At 44.6% G+C, this 14,286-nt stretch overlaps 1 protein-coding gene across 1 annotated transcript in view; it reads right to left on the bottom strand.

The window, feature by feature from the left end:
* LOC119174302 (uncharacterized) overlaps positions 1–14,286 on the bottom strand; it is a 167,854-nt gene that overhangs the window by 110,218 nt on the left and 43,350 nt on the right. The gene's annotated exons all lie outside the window — the stretch shown is intronic.

Here is a 14,286-nt window from a genome sequence, read left to right on the forward strand (position 1 = left end):
AGTCGCGAGTCTAATCCACCAGTTCACCGAGCTGCTTAACTTGACACCTCGTTTGTGGTTAGCTTACCCAGCGAGCCATGAGTTTTAACTTCGCCCACAAACAAGGTTTCTCATTTTTAAACCAACGGGTTGTGATCCCTAAACTTTCGTCGTTTACGAATGCAGGCGGTTGGCAAGGACACAGCCGAGAGGGGGGGGGGGGGTAAACTTTGCCTGCATTATACACCAAACCTACAAACGCATGCATGAACATGCAGAAAGTATGGCTGAACTCCCTTCCCCCCTTATCCATCCCCTTATCCATCCCCACGAGAAACGCCGCCAATTCTGGCGGCGTTTCTCGTGGTTGGATCTCCTAATGCATCGCCCCCAATGAGCTAAAGCTCATTGGGGGCGATGCATTAGGAGATCCAACCACGAGAAAAGATCCAACCTCTGCTAAAGCTCAGAAGTTTGCTCTGAGCTGCCTTCTGTATTCTGTTTCTCTCTCAAGAAGCAAAGGTGCATAGAGGAGATTACAATATTCACTTCGTGCTGAATGATAAGCTTTCGCTCTTGCAAGATGATTGCAAACCAAACACTATCGCAATCCGAACAGCGCAAGACATAGCTATTCGCTATGTAAACTTGTACTGCGGTTAAGGACTGTCTTAATAATGATTATCCTTTAACCATCATCCGATTCCAGTTCCTGACCATTCTCTTACAGCTAAGTCACGGCATTTTGTTAAAGAAATATTGAATACAATGGGCAAGAAAAATTAGAAGAAAAAAAGTACAGTAGATGGTTCAGCCTATCTCGAAAATTAAGCGGCAACAGGCACGCGAGAAAGAGAGAGATTGCAAAGAAGTGCTCAGGAGAATCGACCCAAGCACCGCTCCGTCTTTTCATCAGAAAATGGCCGACGAAATCAAATTGAGAGGACGGTGAAAAAAAAAAAGAACACCAGCTGCTTCCTCCGTCCAATGCTTAGCGTAGGCCTATTTGTATTGGCTGCTCGCGCGTATAGACGTCAGAGCTTTTCGTCTCATTCGAGCTGAACAAGTGTGTCACATTTTGTACCTCTTAAACAGCATTCGTGGTTTGTCTTCCGAGTGAGGAATCACAAAATGAGAATATAAAATATAATTTAGCCTATTTTAGCAGTTTGACATGATTACAAAGTATTAGTGTTATAGGAGGTGCGTGTGATGAATAAAGATAAAGCAATATTTTGAGTATCCGAACATGAAAATTGGGAGAGCCATGTAAAAATAAAAAAAAGTTGAGGGGGTAGCAAGAACAGCACAGTGAACGTGCCAGCGGGGGCATAGTTAAACACAATAATTACGTTAATTGGCAAAAGGTAGTAACGTTGCACTTGAAGTAAACGGAAAGGCTTAGGTTATAAAAGACAGGGGCAGAACAAGGTAAACATATCGTGTGGAGGTGCAATTGCACAAGAAAAAATAAATTAGAAAAGTTAATTTTAAACCAAAGTCGTGTCATCAGTTCAGCATGACTGACACGTGGACGAACACGATATAACGAAAACCATGGCCTGACGACAGAACAGCAACTGTGACGACGACGAACAAGGACGACAGGCGTGACTGCAACGAGGTCAACGTGACAAAATTTTCGGCACGCAGACGACGACGATGACGACGACAAACGATTACCAAGAAAATCTTTTTTTTTTGACATTGCGCCAAGTTAATTTCACTGTCAAAACGCAGTAATCATATTCCCCTAATCTAGAAAATCTATAGGTATTGACTTGCATTAACCACCGGCTTCTTGGCCAATCCCCCTTAGTGGGTGAGAGCCACAAAAGAAAGGAACAAGCAAGCAAGCAAGCAAAATGACGGCAATACGACCCCACCGACATCACATACTGCCATGACACGAAGACTATATATACGCGATGACTCGCAGACCGAGGACATGTTATGGCGAGGACGTGTTATGGAGGCCTTGGTAAGAGTCGTGGATTTCGTTTGCGAGGCAAATAAGAGCAGGAGTTCGAAGTCCTTGTTAACCTCTCTCTCTCTCTCTTATATTATATTCTGTCTATTTTGGAAGCTAGACAAGTTCATGCACTACCCGATTGATAGATTCAGTAATTTTTTTGAACTACGCAAACATGACAGGGCGAAAAGTGCAACGCAGACGCACGCGTGAAGCCCGGAACTTCCAGGTAACGTTATTTTGTGAAAGGAGGCGATTTATAGATTTATCGAAATAATGAAACATCAGAGCCTGAGCAATACGAATGATCTTTTTTTAAAAGACAGCACGAACACGAGCATATCAGGTACAGGAGTGGTGTGACGTTTTCATGTGAGAAACTCTTGTATTTTTTTCTTTGATAGTCATTTTTTAAACTAGATTACTACGATTGCTTCTTGTTCTGATGTTTTGTTTCTTTGCTGAAGTTATGTAAATTGTATGTCTTCACGAAATAGTCAGCTGAAGGTTTTGTGCTATTTTGTACATCTCTATTCCTACTTTCGCCTTGTCTGCTACGCACATTTTGGAAAGTTCTGTTGAAGTCTTTCTTTCTCTCTCTTTCTCTCTCTCTCTCTCTCTCTCTCACACACACACACACACACACACACACACATACACACACACACACACACACACACATATATATATATATATATATATATATATATATATATATATATATATATATATATATATATATATATATATATATATATATATATATATATATATATATATATATATATATATATATATAGTGATAAACGAGCACACGATAAGAAAATCATACGTCGAATAATCAATGCGGCTCCGCTGCGCACTCCCACGCCTTTTGACTGAGGCAGGAAATAAACGAGACTAAAAAAAAAAAAATAAACGTGAGCACATGCCAAAGAAGCGAATACTATCGAAATACATAAATAATAAACAGGTGTAAGATGAGAACGAATGTGCACGCCTGTGTTTGACTAGAGAATGGAACACAAGCAAAAGTACGAAGAAGTAGAAACAGTACTGGTTGGGAAATTATATGCTAATGCGGTGAAATTGAAGGAACAAAGCGACCGGATTAAGGCGAGAAGCTCGGGCATGTCGGGGCCGGCGGCGGCTGACACACTTACACACGAAATCGGCCGTTTGCAGAGAAGGGTGTAATAACAACGAGAAAAAAATATTTGAGGATAATAGGGTACGATTTGAAGAGGGAGCAAAGAAAGAAAGCATGCGAAAATGGAATGGAGGACACGCTTAACAAGCCAAACGTTACGCCTTCGAATGACCCATTATTTTTCCTTTTTCGTGCTCGCTCGTCAGAAGCGAAAAGCTCGTTTCTTTCTTTTTTAATCTCCATCCTCTGCAGGGCGTGCATAGTCGTTAACGGGGACCACAGCCGGAGCTCAAACCGTGCGCGGGGAGACGAGGATCGAAAATTGGAAACCTCTCCCTGCCCGCGGCTCGTTTCTGGCTTACCCTCATCCGAATTTCTTTTTATTTTGTTGTATTCCATGCTTCACGCCCAGATGCCTTGTCTTCTCTCCCAGAGCTGCAGCGGAATGCGCGACGAACGGCTACATGGCGCTATAGCTCTGGCATAACAGGGTTGTACGTACTAGGCACGAGTGCGATATCGTGCTTCTTAGATTTGCGCAGCTGGAATGCAAGGCGAGAGAGCCGAACGTGGAACAAGCTCGAGAAACACGATCGTGCATTACGACGACTACGTAGCATCACTCAATGCCGGCGATGCTCGAGAGGCAGAATTCTCGCCTTTGTGCAAACTCAGCGTGCGTCTCAGACGTATCTGCATCGGAGGAATGGGAGGTGATTGGCTTACATGGGCTCCGCTCCAATAACGCGTTAAAGTAGTCGGAGATGATGCGTTGTCGAAGAATCTGAGAATGTTTCTTTTTAAATCATAACTTGCTGATTCCTTGAACCATTTCTTTCTGCCCGTAGACACCAAACTCTATACTGGATTCTTGCAACTGCTATTTATCTATAGAAAAGCACCGTACACCGCAGTCAATACTAAATACTAAATTATTAAAAATAAAATTACCTAATGAACAAGATACAAATAAAAAAGGAAAATAAATGCGCGAAATTTGTTAGTATAATTGTTTATGTAGTCATACTATCTAGAGAATGCAAATGTAAGTTAATTTTTTTTTTCAAAATATTAACATCGATGTATTGTTGAAGAATAGCGGGTCGTTCACACGGCGTTATAAGAGGTTCTGCTGTGAACATAACGCTTATGTGAGATGGCGGCTTTCTGAACGTGCGAAGTTTCCTGCTTGTTAAGTCTGCCTCGGAGTCATTAACCGCGAACACCAAGTTTACAGTAGATAGTCCGCAGCTGTACTGGTTACGGTGCTCAGCTGCTCAAATGAAGTTTGCGGCTTCAATCCTGGCCGCATTGGTCGCATTTCGACGGAGGCGAAACGTCAACCACATACAATATTATTATTAGTTTTTAATATATATATATATATATATATATTTTCACCATATCTCTCTTTCTATCCCATGCTATATGTACGAGACTATGCTATATGCTCTGCTAGCAGTACAGCCAAGTGCTTTCGACGCTCGCCTTCGAAGTGGGTTCGAATACCACCTCAAATATTTTCTCCCCTAGAATTTTTTTCTTTTAAACATTTTCACTCTCTCTCTCTTTCTCTCTTTGTACTCGTTCTCCGAGCCACTATAGTTATTGCATCCCACACCGGATAAACCGACGCAAGTGTGTTGGGAGTGAAACATAAAAGAAAGAGGTCGAAGTGAGCGTGTTCTGGTTCATTTTCCGTTGACGCGAAACGCGTCACACCGGAAAGCTTAACAGCTGCGTTGTGAAGTTTAGCCGAGTCAAGTCAAGTATTTTTCGTTTTTCAATAACGTCAAGTCAGACAGTAAAAAAAAAAATCGTAAAATTGTCGTAATTGATTGTACGACTAGCGGCGATGGATCTAACTTGAAAAGCGTATGTGCTGAATGTGTAGTAAAACTCAGAGCACACATGGACTTACAGAAGTGAACTCGAGCTAACATCAGTATTGAACGGGCTGCGCTGTATGCTTTCCCTAGGGAAATTAACCCGTCAGTTCGACTTACTATAGATTGTATAGAACATGGAGATTCCGATTGGGCGAATGTATAATGAAGGCCATTTCCGTTGGGGGTGAGTACCGTTGGGCTCTAAGCTCGACCTCGTATCCAATCTTCTTCCCTCATATGATCACGCAGGAAATTGTACAGAAGTCACACGGAGTGCAAGTTGGCAATCAAAAAATGTTACGAATGAAGAGAACGCGTTAACCTGCGAGCCGTGCGGTGCTTTCAAAAGCTGCGGAATTTCTACATCTAAACTGAATAAAAGTTGATAGTTTTCAATACGGGTATACTAACGGTGAACAGCAGAACTACGCCAAACGACGCCGCAACACGCTCGCATGGTTTACATCAGTCAGAGCTCGCCATCAGACTGGCAATAATAATAAAAAAACAGCAACCTTATTAATTAGAACTCCACTCACGCTATGCTTGGCCCCCATATAAAACATCTACACGACGCTTCGCTGCACACAATTGCCGCACTGTCTCTAGCGTCGCCATCCGGTATCCGGCAGACGCGACAACGCAATATACTGGCACGGAGGAAGACAGGGTCGCCGCGGTTAACGGCAAGAACGCTTCCCGTATTTCGACATCTCGCACTCACCGCCATAACCCTGAGCTTATTATTGCGCAGCGCCAACGTCCAGCGCGCACCGGTATGAAAGTGATCAGGTTGCCGTCGACGAAGCCAGCCTTGTGCATGCGTGACATTCGTTATTACGTGACTCTCAGTTGGCCTCTCTATAAAATGCTTCCTTGAGTATACTGTGGTGGAAGTAAAAGTCAACCTATATTGGTAATAATGACAATATTTACAGCATCTCATCACATTAACATATCAATATTAACATCTCATGTGGAGTCTAACGAAGTAAACGCGCCCTTAAATTTAGACCTTTTTGTTCAAAACTATATTGGTGTAGCTCTCGCGCCTGTTGCGCGAACCAACATAGGTCGTTTAGAAAAGCCTCAATGACGCGACTCAACATTAAACGAACAGGAATAATTTCCAACGGTTAAATAAGCCAAAAGTGACACTATAGCATCTACGAAGTGTTCGTTAGAGTTGTGGGTATCACATAGTTTCAAAAAGCATGGAAGTGATAGATAAACATCACATAAATTTATCTTAACTTCGACATCAAGCCTTCAGCCTGGTTCGTGACTTCAACAATTATATGTGGGGTTTTACGGGAAAAAAACAGAGATATGATGAAGAACCACGTCGCAATGGAGAGCTCCGTAATTTCGAACCATCTGGCGTTCTTCAAGGAGTACCGACTTTGCACAGTACATGGGTCTGTATAGTATTTCACCTCCGTCGAAATGCAATCACCGCCGGTATAGGACCCGCGATCTTCATTTCAGCTCCGCAACCGCTATACCACCCTGGCGGACGGTTTTGTGGCTGAAAATTGACAACATTCCGCAATATTGCAACAACTTGCATTGCTGATTCATTCGCGTAGAAATCTGAAGTGCCCTAATGCGTTAAGAAATAGAAAACAAGTGCGTGGAAGAGTAACGTAAAAAGAAAAAATGAAACCACCAAGAATACCCACTGCCGCAAGCGTAAACATTACACAAATCCACGTATACGAAGTAAAAAAAAAAACAGGTAACATATATAAAAGTGGAAACGTTTTTTGACATGGCTGACAACTTTCTTGCCCTTAAAGAAATATGAGCGTGTTGTTTGCTCAATGAGCTGGTTATACACCGTTTCTAAAGAAAACAACTGTGGCCAACGCCCTATATAAGGGTGTCAGCCTCGGTTGTTTTCTCTGTAAACACCTCCGATCTAGAATGAAGATTGTAACGAGGACGCTCTTAAAGGCTGTAATAGAGGCTTACTTACGCCTTGTTAAATATTGGACTTTTATCAGGACGACTTTTTGCTCTCCCATAGTAGAGTACACAGTGCCCTAAAGCGTTTGGTACTTGCTCTAAACGCACTTATTTCTCCCTAAGAGTGTTGAAGTTTGACTGTGCTATACTGCATCTGTGTTGTTTTCTGTTGACGAAGCTCTATGAGAAAATGTAAACGTGCCATTTTCATATCAAGTGCCACTGCGCATATAACGGTGCATGATCGACACTGGCGCGCGTCCCAGTGAACGCGACCTTGGGCTTCCGTAGCGGACGAGCAACGCTCCGCCTGCAGTGCACACCCATTCAGGCGCAGCGCGCGGTCGCAAAGAGGTGTCCGCTACCGCCGAGGTCGAGTCGAGCACAGCGCGCTGCAGGGCTTGTCAACGCGTCTTGCCTGCTTACGTGCGTGCGCTTACGTACACAGCTGACGCATCCAGCGCTCGTAGACTGCGAGGGTGAATGCAGGAGGCTATAGCCGCGTTGATACAATCGCACAGCGTGTGTGCCGTTTCGACGGCCATAATGCACGGAAGCTGTCTAGTCTTCCACTGCGATGCGCGATGTTTACAGATGCACGGGGGCCTTTTGATATGTTTACCGGAGCGAAGCGCGTATTACAAGCATTGTGACAAAGCACTGCGGCGAAGTGACAAAGAGAGCTACGCCTGAAGGGTTCGAATCGATCGCTGGTTGTTCACAGAATGGAAACGGGGAGGGGGACTGTCAAATGGAATGATGCCTAATAACTAGCTGGACTCTGCGTGCATACAGACATGGTATTTACCATGGCTCACAAAGGCGCTCCTGGTTGTTACAACAGCACACGAGGGAAGATTACCGGCAAACGGATGCACTCCGCAACATCGATGAACTTAAGTACATCATGCAGTTGTGAGCGATGGGAATACATGATGACGAAAAAAAAAAAAAGGAAAAGAACGAATTGTAAATAAGGTTAACAGTCTTCTATAGTCAGTGTAGTAAGAGCGAACCAATACAAAAGTTTTGCCAAGCGCAGATTCTATGATAGTCCTTAGTGTTAAGCTTTATGCTACGTAAAGAAAAAAAACATATTAGAATTCTTTTTTTATTGTGAAAGCTTGCTCTTTAGCATATTTGCTTCATGTATCACTTGTAAAAACGAACGGTAAAACAGTACACGGTCAAGGTCGGGTGTGTTGAAAACCCGTTAATGCACGTGCCGGGTGGCGCGTAAAATATTCCTTCTGTGAATTTACATTGAACTCGAGAGGAGGTTATTGCTGGTACTTATTTCCGACGTAAACATGTACACTACATTGCTTATTCAGTGCTGAAAAGACTACGTTTTTTGTCTACTGACGCATTTCAGAATACAAAGAACTTATAATTGCCGGGTTAACTATCGTGTTGTAATGCACATAAACAGGCTGAATATTACCCCCCCCCCTTTTCATGTACAATCATGAAAATGTTGTTTCATGTACAATCATTAAATAAAAACGAAGCACTGGAGTTAAGACTGAGAGATCGAAACAAGGGCACATGATGCCGCTGCAGCTGCAGACAAGGAGTATGATGAATACTAATTAAAAGCCACCAAGTACAAAATAAACTGCACAGAGTAGAACAAAAAAATGCAATTAACGCATGGCCGTCCCTGGGCATGGTTCATGCCATATTTTATTTCTGTGGCTTGAAAGTGTAATTTAAAGACACTCATCGAATCAGCAACAAAAGACCAGTTACCGCTGGGGAATAGGGCTATGATTGAGGCGGCGGACTACCTACGGGCGTCAGCACCCTGGTCAAGGAAATTAGGTTAATTATTTTCTTCTACATCTCTTTTGAATTTATTTAGACACTCCCCGGAGTGAGCATCGCCGTCACTATATATTTATATACGTGAGGCGTTGTGTGAAAACTGAGCTTAAGAGTACCCAGGCCACTCAAGTTTTCTTTGTTGTGCATGAAAGTACTATACTAGCACATGCGTTCTCCGTGTGAAGTTCTTCAGACTATATAGTGGGTCAAAGAAGCTGGATTACATTCCTTTTTTTTTTTTTTGAGAAGTCACACAAGCAGAATAGAACTCGAGCTGGTTGAAAACCTTCATTTATGTCTAAGTGATTCCGAGTGCTAATATAGTCGGAGAAAGCTCATTTATATTGTCGGTTGCTAAGAGCAGCGAGTTTTTGTGTACGCATAGCACCGGTTAGTTTTCATCGTAGAAAGTCGGTGAGTTTACCAGGATTACCATGTGAAGAGAGTGTTGCGCATGAGGGCCGGAACAGGATACCAGCGGCCCATATGCATGGAGTGGCCCGTGCATGCACGCATTGCTGAGCCGGCGCAGATCTGTCGGCTGCAGACGCGTGATCACGCTGGAAGGAATTCGTTACGCGGGGCGTGACTGACGGGCCGTGACGGCATCGTCTCGAGCGAAGGCTTCGCGCAGACCCGCTTAAGCGGCGATCAACGCCACGCGATAATGATACGATGCTGTTTGCTTATCTACACCGACAAAGGCGCGCCTCGAGAGATGTGCCTAACCAATCGCTGATCGCGCTGTCGTGAGAACAAGGGAGTGAGATACGAGTGCGCGCGGGATGTGCGGGAGTTGAGTGATGAAAAACAGAGAGTATGTTGAAGGACACCCCAACGGGCCTTCGTTTATTATCTTTACGAACGTACTCTATAGCAGGGGATAACGCGAAGTAGCGTATGAATGATTTATGACACGATAATACATTTTACGTTGTCAAGATTAGTGTACATATACAAATGATTAGAATAACTTCTGCAAAACCACGATATGATTATGCGAAACGCCACAGCGGAAGGCGGTGGAACTTTCGACCATGAGGTGTTGTTTAACGTGCACTGATGCCGCACAGTACATAAGCCAACGTGCATAAGCCTGTAAAGCATTTCACCGCCGTCAAAAGGCGACCGGCACGAAAGAGATCCGACCCTCAACTTGCGGGTCAGCAGCCGGGCTCGGTAACAGCATCAAGAGAGGAAAGCTTTTCTCGACGTTTCGACCGGGGTCCGGCCTGCCTCAGGAAAACTGAAGTCCCGATGGAGACAGGATTCTGGTTGAAGCGTCGAAAAAAAACCTTTTTCCATCTAGATGCTGTTACCGAGAATTTTTTTTAATCGTTGCACGATGGACGAATAAGATCGGCACACACTTTGAGCTAACGATTGATGATTGATTTGTGGGGTTTAACGTCCCGAAACCACCATATGATTATGAGAGACGCCGTAGTGGAGGGCTCCGGAAATTTAGACCCCCTGGGGTTCTTCAACGTGCACCCAAATCTGAGTACACGGGCCTACAACATTTCCGTCTCCATCGGAAATGCAGCTGCCACAGCCGGGATTTGATCCCACGACCTGCGGGTTAGCAGCCGAGTACCTTAGCCACTAGACCACCATGGCGGGGCGCTTTGAGCTAATGATTTATATCAGGTCGATCATCCCAAAGTTCGCTTTCCACGGCCGTTACAAACTAATGCGGTGAAAGGCAGTAACGAAGCTCTAACACACAATACGCACCCCTTAATCTTACGATTCCTGCTGATTGCCATACCTATTCGGCTTAAGATAAGTATAAGCGGTCACTGTATGTGACTAACGCCTCCTGGGCGGAGGTGGATTGGAGCTAAAATTTTGTTATTAAAGGTATAAACCACGATGAAGTATTCGGAGCGCTTAATTGAAGCACGTTGTTATTACATCAATCGCTGGTCAGGCCTGTCGAAGCGTAACGCTTATGATCCACACTGTGCAGCTGTACATAAGGAACGTGTACCAATAATATTAATGCCAGAAATAATTGGGTGAATGCCAGCGTATATCTTTTGCAACGTATTGGATAGTGAGGCCAGACTATCACCACCGCAGGAACCTTGGTCCAGGGATAAAGCCGGAACGTTAGTTGTCCGAGATGTCTGTAATGCCTATAGTGCTAATACGACGTCCACTGGAGGACGCTGTAAGAATCGGCAAGACCATTTCACACACATCCGACAGGCTCGGCACCCACACCCACCACTCGCAGCAGTGGCTCGTCGTTTCCGCTCGCAATCGAGTCATGCTCGCCGGGCCGTAGCAAACGGCGCGTTACCCGCTGCTGCGCGTGGCTCTGTCAGATACACTGCGGCAAATTGAACGCACCCACCGCACGCTTCCTCTGCTGCGTCACGAGCCGAGGCAGACAAGTGGCTCGCGCGGTGACGTAACGGCGTCGGCGCACGCAATTAGGAAGGAGCATCAGATGAACCGAAGCGCCAGACTGTCGTTGTGGATGATGGTGCGTGCGCAGAAGCATCAGTGAGTGAAAAGGAAGTTGGGACGAATAAAGAAATGACATCAAAGACGCTTCGCGATGCTCCTTTCCCATGTGACGTCGAACGCTACAGCTCTTGGCAGCGGGTCATGCACGAGCAGAACCGAGCCTTAATGATCGCGAACGTCAAGGGGAATGTTTTGAATTTTGAGTTGTGAAAATTATCACGTTCCCCGTGAAAAAAAAATATTGAGAAGAACTGCAAAGGCTGGATAGGCGGCCACTATCATTAGCAAATATTCTGTTAACTACATTCGATAATAATAAAGAAACTTGTCTTTATATTATAATGAGATATCATGGGTACCTTTGCCAACTTGAAGCTGTATTTTAAGATTTATACTGGGAAGCAAAGTCTTTCAAGTTATGCTCTTGGCCCCATGACAGGTGAGCGAAAATTAATCACGCGACGTGGCCTTGCTTAGCCGACCTTCCGCAGCGATGGGTCGGAATTGTGATTCCCAGGACTGGGAAGCTGCTGTGCTTTTAGCTTGTCATCGGACCAGTAACACTGGGTCGATCAGTGGGCTGAGAAGTGCGCAAGGGCCCGAGAATTCCTGGCCGCTTCGTGCGTCTTCGATTCTTGACAGAAATAAGGTTTGACGAACGAAAAAATAAATGTGGGGCATAAAGAAAGAAATGAAAGAACAGAAGATTGCAAGTGCTTATTAGTAATGCATTCCTTTTAGGAATCTGCCAAGACGTTTTGGAATTCGGTTGAGTCGGGTTTTCCGAGCTAATTAATCAAAAAGAAAATAACCGTCTTGAGAGCCAATCATACCATCGAAAAGATGGCGAACTTGATAGAAGGCTGACTTGGTGTTTTTAACAGCACCATAAAAACATCCACCTTTCAGCGCGCGGATGAAAGTCACAGACATCAGCATTTACGTTAGGTGTCTCTTTTGAGGCGTCGCCAACATGACCTCCGAATGTGAGCTGTATACAGAAACTCCGTAGCCCTGTGTGAAGCAGAGTAAGGAAACTACGAAAATTCACTGCTTCCGAGCTTCAAGTAACTCGCATTTCTGATTTGATTTAAAGAGAAGCGAGACTACACTATTATCACCTGTATTGTGTTTCACAGCTTTGTGAGTGTCTGTTTTGAGCTTAATCTTCCCAGGCATCATCTTGTGCAGTACAGTCTTGTGAAACCACACGAGGTTCTTCAAGTTTACTGCAAATACTATATGGGTGGTGAAGAGAGAGAGAGAGAGAGATAAATAGAAAAGAAAGGCAGGGAGGCTAACCAAGCTTGGCTCGGTTGGCTACCCTACACTTGGGGTGGGTGGAAGGAAGAATAAAAGAAAGGAAAGAGATAGAAGAGGAGTAAGAAAGAGAAAGGGTAGTGATGAGTATTTACGGAAAAAAAAGGGAATAAATGCGCTCTACCATCGTTACTTGACCATAGAAGCGTAGTTGGTTCATCATTAACCGCTCCCAGGGAGAGCACAAGAAAGAACGTTAAACCAAGTGGTGCAACGACCCTTTCGAATGAACCTTCTTCGATGGAGACAACGTTTCCCTTGAAACAGCTACGAAGGCAAACTCAGAACGTTGAACAGTGCGAACGCAGCCTATTGATCAAAGGCGCTCGTCGTCGACGATTTCTCAAGGCTTCGTACTGGCTTAAATTGCAATTCATTGAGGACTTTATCAAACGTTGTTTCCTTCCTGTTCGAAATAGCAGTAGCTTTGTGAATTTTTTTCAGTATTTCTATCACTTAGATTCTACGCTAGTCTACAACGTGAGCGAATGTTTTTATGTGTTGGTGTCACAGGTAAGTGGAAACTTGTACGAGCATACGCAAAACTAAATGCAAATAAGAAAAGAAACCCAGAAAACTGAAGGCTCGCTACAAGCATGAGAAGCAAAGACGTAATCAGTTTTCTCTCTATCTCTCTCTCTTTGTGTGTGTGCGTGTATGGAGAGTATTCAACTACTTTTATGCATGTTTGTACGCGTGTACATATACACACGCAACATTTAAAAATTTGGTGGAAAAAGGCCTTCACCCCCAACAACTCCTTTACCCTGGTTACACCAGTTCTAAGAAAGACAGCGAAATACGAAGTCTCGCTAAGTATTGTCTAGCGATGTTCACTCTACGCCTTTGCGAGCCCTTCTTGAGTCGGTCGTTATCTGTGGTATCTCCGCCCCGTGAATAGCCCCAAATCGCGCAGCATCCGATCAGAGACTTTCCACAAAGGGTAGGCCCAGACCGCGTGCCTACATCGAATAAATTACGCGTTGCCCGTTCCGATGGCAGGAAGGTGTCGGAAGTGGCGTCAAAGGAGGCACCTTCCCGAATGAGCGACGGCCGCTTGCACCAGACCACCGCCGTCTAAATGACCGCCGCGCGCTTGGTCGACGCGTCGGGTGTTTCTCGTCAGTGCTCGGAGGAAGCTTCTTACGCGTCACAATGGATTCCGCCAGACGACTTCGAGCTTTCGTGGTGTGATATTAAGGCGAAGGAAGGCAAGGAACGAGATGCATTGTAAGGAGGTGTACCGTACTCTCGCGCGTTCAACCCACTTTGCACATGGCCGCCGGAGCGAGAAGGACTATAGGAGAGCGTCAGCCAATTGTAATCAATGTGCGAATGTATGCAGTTTTCTATTCATAATAATATCATTGGTTTATATTGCCAGAACCTCAATATGAATATGAGTACAAAATAATGACAGTGCGACAAATAAGGGAGGAGCGATGTGAGGGCGCATGGGCTTTTTTTTTCGCGCTGTCAATATTTTAGGCAGCGCAGTGACAAGTAGTCCAAACCTGGACGTAAAGTGCAATGAGACAGGTCGTAGTGCAGGACTCTGGAAATTTCGATCATATGGTGTTCTTTAACGTACACTCATATTGCGCAGCACTCAGGCATCTAGAATTTCAGCTACACTGAAATGCGACCGCTACTGCCAGTATCGAACCCGTCCGTGACCTTCGGGTCGGCACTCCAGATAACTT

The sequence above is a fragment of the Rhipicephalus microplus genome, chromosome 3 (genome assembly GCF_043290135.1).
Source record: "Rhipicephalus microplus isolate Deutch F79 chromosome 3, USDA_Rmic, whole genome shotgun sequence".
NCBI lineage: Eukaryota > Metazoa > Arthropoda > Arachnida > Ixodida > Ixodidae > Rhipicephalus > Rhipicephalus microplus.